The sequence below is a fragment of the Sus scrofa genome, chromosome 8, assembly GCF_000003025.6.
Source record: "Sus scrofa isolate TJ Tabasco breed Duroc chromosome 8, Sscrofa11.1, whole genome shotgun sequence".
Lineage (NCBI taxonomy): Eukaryota > Metazoa > Chordata > Mammalia > Artiodactyla > Suidae > Sus > Sus scrofa.
The window spans coordinates 137,885,702-137,899,761 of record NC_010450.4 but is presented as its reverse complement, the minus strand read 5'-3'; positions in this window follow the sequence as shown (position 1 = coordinate 137,899,761).

Here is a 14,060-nt window from a genome sequence, read left to right as displayed (position 1 = left end):
AGATAAATACAATATGATGTCACATATGTGAAATCTAAAAAAAAGAAAATGGAAAAACAAAATGAAAACAGACTTATAGACACAGAGAACAAAGTGGCGGTTGCCAGGGGGAAGAGGATGGGAGGAGGGGGAAATAGGTGAAGGGAATTAAAAGGTCCAAACTTCCAGTTTTAAAATAATCGCTATGGCGATATAATACACAGCATAAGGAAGACAGTCAGGAATAGCATAATATTTTTGTATGGGGACAAATGGTTACCAAACTCGCCACGGTGATCATGTTAAAATATACTTAATGTCAAATTGCTGTACACCTAAAACTAGCATAACATTGTACATCAATTATATTTCATCATAAAAGGTAAGTATAATAGTGTTTATCCTGCCTGCATTAAAGAGTAGTTCTGAAACGTGCGTAGGTTCCGTATTCAATTATATTTTATATGTTTATTGTAAAATACCTTATAAACACGAGGCATTGCTCCCTGTTAGGTGCCAGACACTTCCTGTTAGGTAATGACTTAAAATACCCTGTTTCTGGCATTGAAAACTGCATTGTCCCACACTGTAGCCACTAGCCACATGTACCTATTTACATTTAAATTAATAAAAATTACATTAAATTACAATTTTTGTTTCTCAATTACACCAGCCACCTTATACGTGCCCAAGAGCTGTATATGTCTAGAGCATCCTGTTAGGTAGCATATAGGATATTCGCATTAGAGCAGAGAATCCTATTGGAAAGCACTTCTCCAGAACTTACCAGCTGTTTTAGGACACAAAACATCCTTGAAATAACCTGAAAACAACCATTACGATATGCAGGCACCCACCAAGTAATATTCTAAAAATGAAATAAAATGCTGAGGAACCACACCAGAAAGGGAGCACAGGGAAAAGCCAGCGTAAACGGCGGGCGAGTTCAAGAAGGCCTCTGGAGGACCAGAGGTTTGAAATGTCTCTTGGAGGCGGTACATCAGGGAAAAGGACAGATGGGTCGCAGACAGGAAAAGAGAAGTCATGCGGGAAGCGAGGCAGGGCAGAGGCTAGTTCACCGGGCACGCGAGGTTCTAAACCCAGAGGCTAATGGGCTTTTCTGCATCAAACACTCTTTCCGGCTGCTGGTGCTGACGTCTGGGAAAGGGTGGCAGGTACGGCACAGAGTCTCAGCCTGTGGCTCTAAGGAGGAGATGACGACCAGCCAAAAGGCACTTAGCCTACAAGGCCTGCTAAGTGATGCGAAATCGCAACGAAAGCTCTGAGGGGCTTTGTAACGGGGGACGCGTGCTTGAATAAGGTCCCCAGATGAGCTGGACTTGGAAGAACAAGTAAGAGCTGGGTGAACGTGGGTGGTGTCTAGGGGAGGGCGCGGGGAGCGGAAGGGTGCTAAGGGCAGGACCGTGAAGCTGCGGATGGCCCTGCCGGATGGAGCCGAAGGCACGGATGGGAGACCGGGGAGAAGTCCGGGAAATACGCGCCTGCGGATACGATGACGAAAAAGATACAGTTCCCACGCTATTACCTTCCAGGCAGCCAGGAATCTCTGTGGATTATGGTGGGTCCCCTTGAGAGAAAAGCAAGGTGCTCGGAAAGCATATGTTGGAGAGGCTATCTAGCTAAGCCTTTGGAGGGGGTGAAGGCTATGTTTATAAAGCTACCTTTAGAGGGAAGGCTACTGAAACCATGAGGAAGATAGGGCTGCACCTGCAGCATATGGAGGCTCCCAGGCTAGGGGTCGACTCCGAGCTGCCGCTGCCAGCCTACACCGCAGCCATGGCCACACTGGATCCTCAACCCACTGAGCGAGGCCAGGGATTAAGCCTTCATCCTCATGGATACTAGTCAGGTTTGTTATGACTGAGCCATGACAGGAACTCCCAGGAACATAATTTTCAAGCAAAGGCAAAGACATACAGAGTTTCAAGAAACGAGGGGCATGTTGTATTGAGAGTCGTTTGTAACTTTGACTGTAAAGCTGACTCTGAACCCTTCGAATGGTTGGGAGGAGACAGCTGGGCGCCTGGGTGTGGAGTGAAAAGAAAGCCCGCGATGGGGGGTAAAGATGCAGCCCCGCCCCCAGCACCTGGATGATGTTGGCAAAGCTTCCAGGAAGAATGCGGTCAAGCCTTTCAGTAAGTTTTCTTTTCTTCCTGTATTTCCTCACTGAGTTAGCTTTGGGAATGGATCAACTTAGCTTTCTTGGTACTGTGGTAATTGTCACGGCATTGCTTGAGGCAGCTTTCGTTTCTTGTCAATTCGCCCCTCCGCATAAAAAAATTTTAAAAAGCATCTAAAATAATCTCAGATGCCTATCACAATCTCGATCCTTCCATTTACTGTTTAACTTTTCAAAACCTAATGTGTAGATCTGCATTCAATTCAAAGGACTGCGAATAGGAAAAAAAGTGGGATAAACATCCTAAAACAACACTAATTCCTCTAAGATCATGAGGGACTTTTGCCTTCTTTACATTTTTTTGTACTATTATAACTTGTAAACTTACATCATAAAAATATTATTGATAAGTAGTTTCACTATCGTATTACATTGTATTTGAGTACAGAATGTTTTAGTGTTGGTATCGTTTTTAGTGCTTTGAAGAGAATTATCCAACATTCTTTTAAATGTCTTTATTACCACAGATTCATTTTAATTTTTTTGTAAGCAAAATGTAGTCCAGGTACAGATGGCTTAAAAATGATTTAATAAGCAGTGACCAAATCTTTTTTTTTTTTTTTTTTTTTTTTTGTCTTTTTGCCTTTTCTAGGGCTGCTCCCGCAGCATATGGAGGTTCCCAGGCTAGGGGTCGAATTGGAGCTGTAGCCGCCGGCCTACGCCGGAGCCACAGCAATGCGGGATCTGAGCCACGTCTGCAACCTACACCACAGCTCACGGCAACGCCGGATCCTTAACCCATCGAGTAAGGCCAGGGATCGAACCTGAAACCTCATAGTTCCCAGTTGGATTCGTTAACCACTGCGCCACGACGGGAACTCCTGACCAAATCTTTTGGCAATCTGGTTCTCTATCCACCATGAGATTTTGCAGTATTAAAAACGGTTTCTATCACACAGATAAAGCTGAGAGAGTCCACAGCTTTACAAGCTGCCAGTGAGTGACAGATAGAGATGAAAACCTTAGTCCATCGTACAAAGAGCTGGGGAAAATGATTAACATTTTATATTTTTAAAAAGTCAACTCAATTAACCTTCCTATTTCCTGACTCAGTATAATTGGCAAATAATATTATCGATAGTAATTAAAACTGCCAGCAATATGAAAGAAATCAGTCTGATGAATTGTATACGGTTCAACTCGTTTAAACAGTTTTCCGAAAGTATCACAAATGATGGAAAAAAGGATGGGAGCAACGTTTCCTGAAACTGTAACACGCCTTCCACACTAGTACGAAAAAAATAAAACAAATGCTAAGAACTCTAGTCTTTGTTTCTCCCCAATAAAATGCCATCAGATTTGCCTTAGAAGTAAAACCAACCTATATAATTTGTATTTCATGGAAGCTTTTGACTTTTCTTTTTTAAGAGAACAGAGGAGAGAGGGAAGTGTTCTGTGAACTAGCGGGCGGTGTCAGGGAGAGCAGAGTTCAGCAGGATGCATCTTACTTTTTAAATAAAAGGACTTACAAAAGGACTTGGACCCCTTACAAAACAAACGCACAGACACAGACTTAACGGTTTCACCCAGAGGGAAATGTGGGGGGAGGGATAAATCAGGGGCTGGGGACTCGCAGGTACAAAGCACTGTGTGCGAACAGATAAACAAGGCCTGCTGTACGGCATGGGGATTATATTCAGTATCTTGTGACACACTATAATGGAAAAAAATATATATATATAAACACATGAATCGCTTTACTGTACACCAGATAATACAACATTACAAATCAACTCTACTTCAATAAAAAAGTTACAAAGTTAATGGCGTTCCCATCATGGCTCAGCAGAAACGAATCTGCCTAGCATCCATAAGGACGCAGGTTCGAGTGAGTTAAGGATCTGGCATTGCCGTGAGCTGTGAGGTAGGTCGCAGATGCGGCTCAGATCCCAGCCTGCTGTGGCTGTGACGTAGGCCCGAGGCTACAGCTCTGATTCATCCCCTAGCCTGGGACCCTCACATGCCTCAGGTGTGGCCCGAAAAAGACAAAAAATAAAAGTTAACAATTACCAACTACTTGATTACAAATTTCTTTACACACAAAAGAAATTAAATCTCTCGTGAGAGTTATCCAGTAAGTTACAGGAGAGCAAAGGAAAAACCAGCTTGTAAAAGGACATATAAGGGCATTTACTTTTAGTGATTCTTTAGTAAAAATATGTACTGATGCATCTGTTTATGCACTAAAACAATGGGGAGAAACAGCATGATTGTACTAGCTAAAACCACCTCATTTATTTCATCTCATTCACACTAGCCTCACTTTTTGATTCGAATAACACCATTTCCTGTGTGTTAGTCATAACCCTCCTTTCTTCCGCTTAAAACGCTGGTGGCCAGATGCATAACCTATTGGGCCCACAGTTAGAATCTTTTGCTGGAACATTTCAGAGACAGATGTGTTGGCTGGTTTCCGGTTAAATTTAGTATTTCCTGAAGGAGAAAACTGAATAAAAATCATTCTATCTCAGATGCATTTCCAACTTCAAGTGACTCTGGACACGGAAGATTAATTTTTTTCATAGACAAATGCATCTAATGTCCTTTTAATTTTAGCTCCATCTTTAGAAATTGTAGCTTACAACGATTTTTCTCATATGTGTAGCATTCTTTGTATGTTTTTGGCTTATTTTGACACTGCCTCATAAGGAGCACAGGAGAGATCACGGCTTGGAAGCCTGTAGAGAGGGCTAAGCACTGAAAACCCTGGGAAAAGGCGCAACATGAAGGCTTCTGTTCAGACGTCCTTTCTGGCGAGAGCAGAAGGCAGAACGCTCTTGCACGGCTACTTCCTCTCGAGCGAGTGATTAATGCTGTTGGTAGAAAGACAGGCTCACAACATAGAGCTCAGCCGCTCAGTCTCCTGTACCAGATTTATGAAGCCTGGGTCAATATAAAGTGTTGCAGGAGAGCCCACAACCTTGTAATTCACGAGGGAACACGATGGAGATGAAAACATGGCCTTGATGTTGTCTTTGCTCGCTATTTTCATTGGCAGATGCATAATTGAGTAAAAAACTATCTGGCGTTTAATGAGCAGGTAAAAGATGAAGAATAGCCCTCCTTGGGTCCCGTCTCTAATCTTCAGGGATGGCTCAGGCGTTAGAGACAAAGGTACGTTTCAAAGGGGACCCACGCTTCCTTAAAGCGCTCACCCACTTTTCCTGGCTAAAGTATTTATTTTTGTATTCTTACATTTTAAGTAAAAGAATCCTTTTAAAACAGACACATGTTGGGAAGATATTTTGCATATGAAAATCATGCCTTTCAACAGTATGTAATTCGACAACCCCACGTAATACAGAAAGTTCTCGGACTTTGAAGTTTATTTTAAAGTTGAATGGAAACAACCATGCACTCTATTAGCTGCCTATAAAATATCCACCTAGATGATTTTTAAAGGACCTTTCAGGCCACTAGACTAAAGTAACGAAATAACTCATAAGCATGGAATCAAGTTCTCATTATCACCCAACTGTCATCTAAAGGGCTCATTCCTTTGATTACATCTACTTCTTACATTATTCTCTTTATAAAAAGCTTTCGCGCGTTAGCAAAATTGTTCTCATCAGTAAAGGCCGTGTCTGAATTACGTTTCTTCAAACGTGGTGTTCACTCTCGGTCGTTACTCTACAGAACCAACTCAGAAAGAGTTTAGCGACACTGATTTGCTTTTCTAAGAGGCACGACCTGGACCCCGAAGGAGGTGAATGGCATTTAATTTCCACTGCAGTTATCGATGGAAAGGAGGAAATGAAGAAGAGACTCGGGCAAAACATCCCAGGGAAAAACAAACGGGAAATTTGGTAGATGATCGTGTCCCATCAACATGGACTTATTACAACATGTCACATGATTTCTAAGGTGCTGCTCTGTCCACCGAACGGTCTTCTGAGAGTTGGTTCAAATTTTAACAAGACTGTCTGCACAACCGAAAAGCAAAGTGAAATAATGCAAATTCTATATTTCCAATTGTTTTATCTGTGGGATAAAAATGTCAGATGTCCGGAAACAAATGCAGGGAGAATTTTTTTTTTCACTTGCCGGCTGAATTGAGTAGCAGGAGTTGTAAATATGCCATGATTTGAGTAGCATCAAAAGGATCCCTGTTTAATTGTATTTCTAGCACAATTATTTCTGGAATTCACACAGTCAATCGCTTTTTCGGAGGAAAGTATCTCAGTAGTCGTTACGTAGGTAAGAAAGTCCGTCACTGAGCTACCTCGTGACAAGTGAGTGTATGAGATTAACTAAATAGTAATTTGACGGTAATGATGTTAGCTAATACCTGGGACAGTCGAGGACACGCGGCGGCGAAGATCTGGGTTACAAGGAAGCCACCACAGTGTCGGCAGTGACGCAAAATGAAATGGCGTTCCCCACACAACACCCACAAGGATAAATGGCATATGCTGCACCAACCTGCCCAGGGTCAGACATTCAGATTGAGACAGGGAAAAAAAAATGTTTCTGCAGGTACAACTATATCTACGCATACACATACAGAAACATATACAGAAATATGTAAATATGTGTATGTCTGCACACATGCATAGTATAGGTTTATATAAATGTATGTGAATACAGCCGAGACACTGGAGACAATATGAACTAAATGAACAAGCATGTCCTGAAATCTGAGGCATAAATATCTGCACCAAATTCATAGGACGCAAGTTCTTAGTATTATCTTCCTCAAAAATTACATTTGATTAGATTTACACAGGTATATCTCATTTATAACATCTTTCCAAGTATTGCCATTCTTGTTCAGTCATTTTATCACTAATTATTATTTATTGAGTAAATGCATGATTATTTATTAAGGGACTGAATTAATTATTATTTATTGAGTGCTCACACTATGCCAGGGACGACTGGCCGAGCATAAAGGGACACCAACCTGCCCTTGAAGAATTCATCAGATAAAGAGAAAAGACAAATGCACTTGGCCTTAGCCTTTAAATGAGGTTATTGTTGCTTATGTTACACCAAGAGGATGCTTGTGTGCAAATGCGTGTGTGCACATGTGAGTTCAAGCAAAAATACGTCTGCCTTGACCATTTCACTCTGTCACAAATTCACAGAAGTTTGGACCTCCAAAAGGTGAGATTCAAGTCACATGTCATGCTGGAAATTTGTATTACTGGCCTTGCATAATTAGGAAAGCATCCCCAATGGTGTTTTGTTTTTCCTTAATTCTTCATGTGTAAATGCTTTCAAACACACAACACACGGCAGAGAAGAGTCTTCACAGATACCTGTATGTACACCGTAAGAGTAAACATATGTTAACATGTTTTATAATGATATTAAGCACCCCTGACATGTTTACTGTGTGTCAAGCAGGAGGCTTGACATATGTACCCCACAGACCCCTCCCTTCCCTCAGCTCCTCGGCCACCAGAGGTCAACAGGATCTATCAGGAGGTGCCTACGTAGGAGTTGCCGCTGCACAGTGAAAACCACAGTGAGTCCAACTAGGAACCGCCAGGTTGCAGGTTCCATCCCCGACCTCGCTCAGTGGACTAAGGATCTGGTGTTGCCATGAGCTGCGGTGTAGGTCGCAGATGAGGCTCGGATCCTGGATAGTTGTGGCTGTGACACAGGCTGGCAGCTACAGCTCACATTTGACCCCTAGCCTCGGAACCTCCCTATGCCACAAGTGCGGCCCTAAAAAGCAAAAAAAAAAAAAAAAAAGGACAAAAAAAATTAGGGAGTTCCCATCGTGGCTCCGCAGTTAACAAACTCGAGTAATATCCATGAGGATGCTGGTTGGATCCCTGGCCTTGCTCAGCGGGTTAAGGATCCAGCGTTGCTGCGAGCTATGATGTTAAGTCACAGACGTGGCTCGGATCCTGCATTGCTGTGGCTCTGGCGTAGGCCGGCAGCTACAGTTCCGACAGGACCCCTAGCCTGAGAACCTCCATATGCCAAGGGTGTGGCCCTAAAAAGCAAAAAAAAAAGAAGTTCCTATGTCAAAGAACTGAGGTCTTCTGCCAATAATGTGCGTCGTCCTAAAAATGAATTTCAGCTCAGATCAAAGCTTCCCGCGCACATGAATACGACATCCCGGCCTCGAGGGCCAACCTGTCCCAGGCGGGGACTGGCAGAGCGTATTGCCTCCCTATCTTCACTCACACAGGTCCTCAGTCACCAAATCCTGCTGGTTCTCTCTGTGTGATACACAGTTGTTCCAGTATATCTGACTTTCTCTACTGCCATCACAGGCTAAAACCATGATACCTGAAAACTGCGTGCGTGCGTGTGTGTGTGTGTGTGTGTGTGTGTGTGTGTTTCTTTTTTTCTAATAGTGCCATCTGGCGATTGACTCAATATTCTTCAGCGCCATCTTGTTCTTGAGATTTGCGACAGAAAAATGGAAAGCTATAATTTAGAATTAGGAATTTGTGTGGTGGGTGCAGCCAATTGACAATAGATAAGGAATCTGAGAGTGTTGAGTCTTTCAAAATTATTAGAAAAGAGATCTCAGTTGGTATGCAGAAAACTTCTGTTTTCCACCTGGCTTTCAATAAAATGGATTTATCTGAAATTAAAACTCACAAAATTTTTTAAATGTAATTATGAGAATTAGAGTAATTTTTACCTTAGTTCCATTCTCAAAGCATATGATATGAATTTAAACTGTTACTTGAAATAAATTTATTTCAAGAAGATATTTCCCCAGGATCAATTTATTTAATTTTTCTATTAAAGTATAGTTAATTTACAATGTTGTGCCAATTGCTGCTGTACTGCAAAGTGACTCTCTCTCTCACACACACACACACACACACACACACACACACACACACACACTCTCTCACACACGTTTCTTACATTGTCTTCCACCACGGTCTATCCCAGGAGACTGGCTATGGTTCACTGCGCTACACAGTAGGCCTCCTTGCTTATCCATTCCAAAGGTAATGGTTTGCATCCACTAATCCCAACTCCCCATCCACCCCACTCCCTCCTCCCTCCCCACTGGTAACCACAAGTCTGTTCTCTATGTCCCTGAGTCTTCACAGGCTTAATTCTTAAATTCATTCTCTGTGTTAGTGTAGGAGGCAGAATAGTGCTCCCCTCATCCAAAGATACCTGGGGCCTGTGAACGTATATACCTTACCTGTCCAAAAAATATATATATATACATACATACATACATATATATACACACATATATGTATGCAGACACAATTAAGATTTAGGTCCTTGAAATGAAATTATTTTGGATTTTCGAGGTGGCACAATCTAACCATTCCGTAAAAGCGGAAGAGAAAGGCGAAAAAGTCGGGCACTGAGATGCAGAGTGAGGAAGACCTGTCTCGCCATTGCTGGCTCTGAAGATGGAGAAAGGGAGCCCCGAGCCAAGGAAAGTGGGCGCCCCTAGTGAGTGGGAATGACAGTCGGCTGACAGCCAGCAACAAACAGGGACCCCAGTCCTACAACCTCAAAGAAACAGATTCTCTCCATAAGACAGCCTCCACAGGAATGGAGCCAGACGTCTGACCCCCACCCTGCCCAGGACATGTAAGAGAATAAATTCCCGTTGCTTTAAGGGTGAGAGTTACGGTAATTTGTTATAGCAGCAATAGAAAACTATAACAATTTGAGATAAAAAGCTCCTTTAAAGGGTAAGGGTTATGTTTCTGTCTTTTTTACTGTGAGTGAGTGGTCAAGAAGTGCCCAGTAGATAGCCAGTAATCAATAAATATCTAACTAATTACCTAGTACCATACACTGTTCTCATTTATTTTGGCTTTACTCCATAGGGAAATCATCTCACTAGATTTTAGGAGAAGACTAGAATACACTGATTAAATTCTAACTTCTAACTAGCTTTAAAATGCAAACAAAACCTTGGGAAAGGGTAATTTCTTATGTAATTAGCTAAATGCAACTGCGTGAATGGAGAGGGTGGACCCCTCCAATGGGATGCTTGATCTCATTTTATCTGATTAGGCAAACTGTGGACCAACAGCATGCAATGCATGATTATACTGATGTGGCCTCCAAAATGTGAATCGCACTGTAACCATGGCCTTGAGGCCTTTAATGTTGAGCCCGAACCAGCGAGTTAAAGCAGCTCAGAAGAAAGCTCCTCTCACACACAAACGCGTTAATTACACTCTTTTGCAGAGGACAGCTTAACCCTCTATACAACCAAAAAGAAAGAAATGGCACATAGTCGATCTGTAAATATGAGAAAAGTAGTCAAACCACTTAAATGCAGCAATTCCAAAAACGCATACTTGTGTGATTTGGGAAGGGAGGGCTGCGATGGCAGCCCAGCCTTCCGAATGTGTATAACGCCAGTGAATTACACACTTAAAACGCTTACAATGCTAACTTGTACCTAACATACATGTTACCACACTTAAGAAAGAAGGAAGGAAGGGAAAATGTGGAGCAGAGTGTACCAGTTACCCACCCCGCAGGAGGAGTCTAAACACTTCTGCCCGTGGCATTCTGGTATCGGAGACGCCAAGGAAGATACAGCGCAGTCGAGCAGTGGCGGCGCAGCACGTTACAGGGACAGCAAGATGGGCTTCAGGAGGGCTGTCAGCCCCCACGCGTGGCGGCTCTCCCCCCGAGGAACCCGCGGCAGGACAGGGCAATGAGGAGCCCCACGGGACTGGCCTGCAGGTTGTTCCTCAGGTTCCAAGAGTCTACCTTCTCCTTTCCACCTCTCAGAGACTCCTAGGGTGTTGTGTCCAGGGAACTGCAGTTGCAAGAGGGAGGGTATGGGAGAAATGGGACTGCTCAGAACAGAAGTCTGAATCATCATTTTTTAACTCATTAACAAATAGGCAGTGAGAGCTTATTATGCGCCAGGCTCTGCTCTCTTGTCTTCTACCTGCACAGTAAACAACCTGGACGGAAGGAGAAAGGAGGGAGGGGAAAGAGGAGGCAACACTGACCCCACAGTCTCAGCAAGAAGCTCGCTGCTTTTCCTAGTGGCTCAGCCCAGGGCAGTTAGCCCCTTCCCTGCATGAGGTTTTAGAGCCATTCACATTTCTCCTTTATGTGACTTATGATCTTGCATCTTCTTGTTCAGGGTCGGTGTCCACTTGCCAGTAAGACGGCTGAGACCAGTTTCTCCCTCTCCCCGTGGTACCCCATCGCCCTGGGCAGAGACGGGCATGAGGTAGGCACTTGCTGGTCCTCACTGACAAAGCTAAAACGTGCTAGTTCCATATGCACTTGCCTCTCTCTCCGCCTTTCTTCTTACCATTTTTTTTTCCATCCCTGGTGCAACTGCTGCCCCGTTTTCGACTTTCTTGGTTGGTTTTCAGCTCCTTTCTCTTAGCAACGGGACCAACTTCCTGACCCCAGGCACTGTTTGCATTCCTCTGGGCGTCTTTATAGCCGTGGCTCCTACGCACAACTCAAGCCCCCCACCTCCCGGATTCCACCCCAGGCGCATCATTCCTGCCTCCTCCCGGCGCTGGCAGAAAACCAGAGCACTGGGGGTGGCGGAACGTTTGCAGCGCCTTTACCTAGACGGCAATGTTCCTGAGCTGCTTCGTGTAGGTCAGTGGGGAAAACGGAAGGGTAAGACTGATGTCCAAACAGAATTATCACCTGCACCAGTTCATCATCACAAAACTAAAAAGCAAAGCTGAAACCTAGTTGTTCAGCTGTCCACTGGGAAGGGTGACTTCACCATATAATCCTTGGAAATGAAGACTCTGAAGGAATCGCCCTGCGGATGAATCACCCTGCGGCTGCCCTGCGTTTTCTTTCCTTTCTTGTTCAACATTATCTGCCTCTGACATCACGTGAAAGCAATGATCTCCATCACAGCGTCCTTCAGATGACCCTGAAAACAATTCCCTGCAGAAGCCTCCTTTTTTCCCCAGGAAACAGCTCAGCCTTCTTAATCTCATCATTTTTATGGTACGTTGTTTTGTTTTGTTTACACTAAAAGGACATTATATTTTTCTGTGGCTCAGCTTATCTGGGACGTGGGCGAAGCCGTGTCCGGCCACAAACGGAACCATGTGAGCCTGCCCCGCTCCCTCGCGACACCGCGTGGCGGCGCCAGGACGCGGTGGTAGAGTTTCTGGAAGGATGTGCCCATAGGAAACAGGCCTCGTTCAGCATCAAATCGCAGTTCATGTGACCGGGGTTTACTTGCTGGTGGGCCACTCAGGATGCAGGCTACAGGCTACAAGACTGTCTCCCCGAGCAGCCTGAGAAGGCCGCCTCGCTCGCCTTTTACCCCCCCAGACCTCGGTCTCCCACTAAATTTGCATAGGTTTGAGCCCGGCCAGCGCTGTGTGTGTAGTATGCAACCAGGAGTTAATTGCGAACGAAAAACAATGACTAATACATGTGCATGTACTCTGGAAAAGGATAAAATGATACATGAGTGCTAGTTGTTAATGTCAGGTGCCACTATCTTTAAACATGCTGGGAAAGCATTATTTTCAAACGTCATGTTGCTTCACGTGAATAATCAAGGGCGGCTTTAGGATCGTGAAGCACCTAAAAGTTCATACTGCGAGTCAAGCTGAGCATATTCTTCCCGAGGAAGGACAGTGTGCGTGCGTGTGTGTGTGTGTCTGCACATAGCCACGCAAAGTAACGAAAAACATGAGTGACAGAACACTATTCCTGTTGAATGTATAGAATCTCATAATTTTTCCTAGAAGCTCAAAATCTGTTGGCACGTGATACTGTATTTCAGCGGCAATCTAGCTAGAGAATCTGATCCTTTTTATTTCCAACATTTTAGAGCTTATCAACTTTATGGACGTCTTATTCAATATTACTATCTGAACAACAGTTGAAATACATGTTAGTTTTATTAACTTTAAAATCACTTTCTTTCAAAATACGTTTTTAATCTGTGAAAAAAACCCCAATTAACAGGTGGGAAAAGCTTGCTGCTTAAGTTCTATATACTATTACTTCGAATCCATTCATCCATGTTGGAACGGCTGACACAAATGTCTGCAAATTTTCAGAGGCTTATTTTTATATTAATTTTAGGGATCATTTTGATTTTCTTAAATTCAGCCAACTACCTTACGTGACAGAAAATCGGAGTTAGCAGACAACTGAAATTATGAAATGGAAGGGAAATTATGAGATGCCATTGAAAGTGGAAGAGCAAGCCTCTCCACTCTTAAAAACACAAAAACTTCCTCGGTCATTTTCTCCATTTATGCTCTAACTTCTATAAGGTTGCTCAGCCCTCCTCTCTCTCTTCCTTTTTCCTCCATTTTATTTCCCTTCAATTTAAGGGCGTGGGTGAGTGGAGAATTCCTCTAAGACGTGTCGTAGCAGAGACATTCAGTTCGGTCCAACCTCTATGGCAGAATTCAGATCTGAGATTCACTTCACGTGCAGGGACTCAGCGGAGGCTTTGAATGCATGACTTGCAAAAGCCCCTCCTCACCTCCCATTCTTTGACAAGGGCTGTCATGCTTTTTGGTTCAACACAAAGAGCAGGAGAGGAAAGGCAGTTTAGTTTTCCAGTTACCCAAATACATACGCAACTAGAGTACAAGACATTTTGAATTTCCTGGTGTTGCTTTTAACCCTCATCAACTCGAACCATAGTTCCATATTATTCTTCACGGATTCTTGGAAACACTCTGCTCGCAGAGACACTTGCAGATTAGAGAACAGAAGCACGTTCAGCCCTTCACACCGTCTCCCTGCTTCCAGTTTTGCCTCCTAAAGTTTACTCTCTGCTGAGCAACTTGAGCCTTTTTTTCTTTCCCATGTAAAGCAGAACACATTGCTCTCATACTCAAACCCTCCAAAAGCTGGCCGCCTCTCACAGTCAGCGTACAGTCTTACCTCCTCACGTGGCCCTCAAAGCCCCGCACGCTCCCTGCCCTTCTCCTGTCACCTCTGGCTCCTT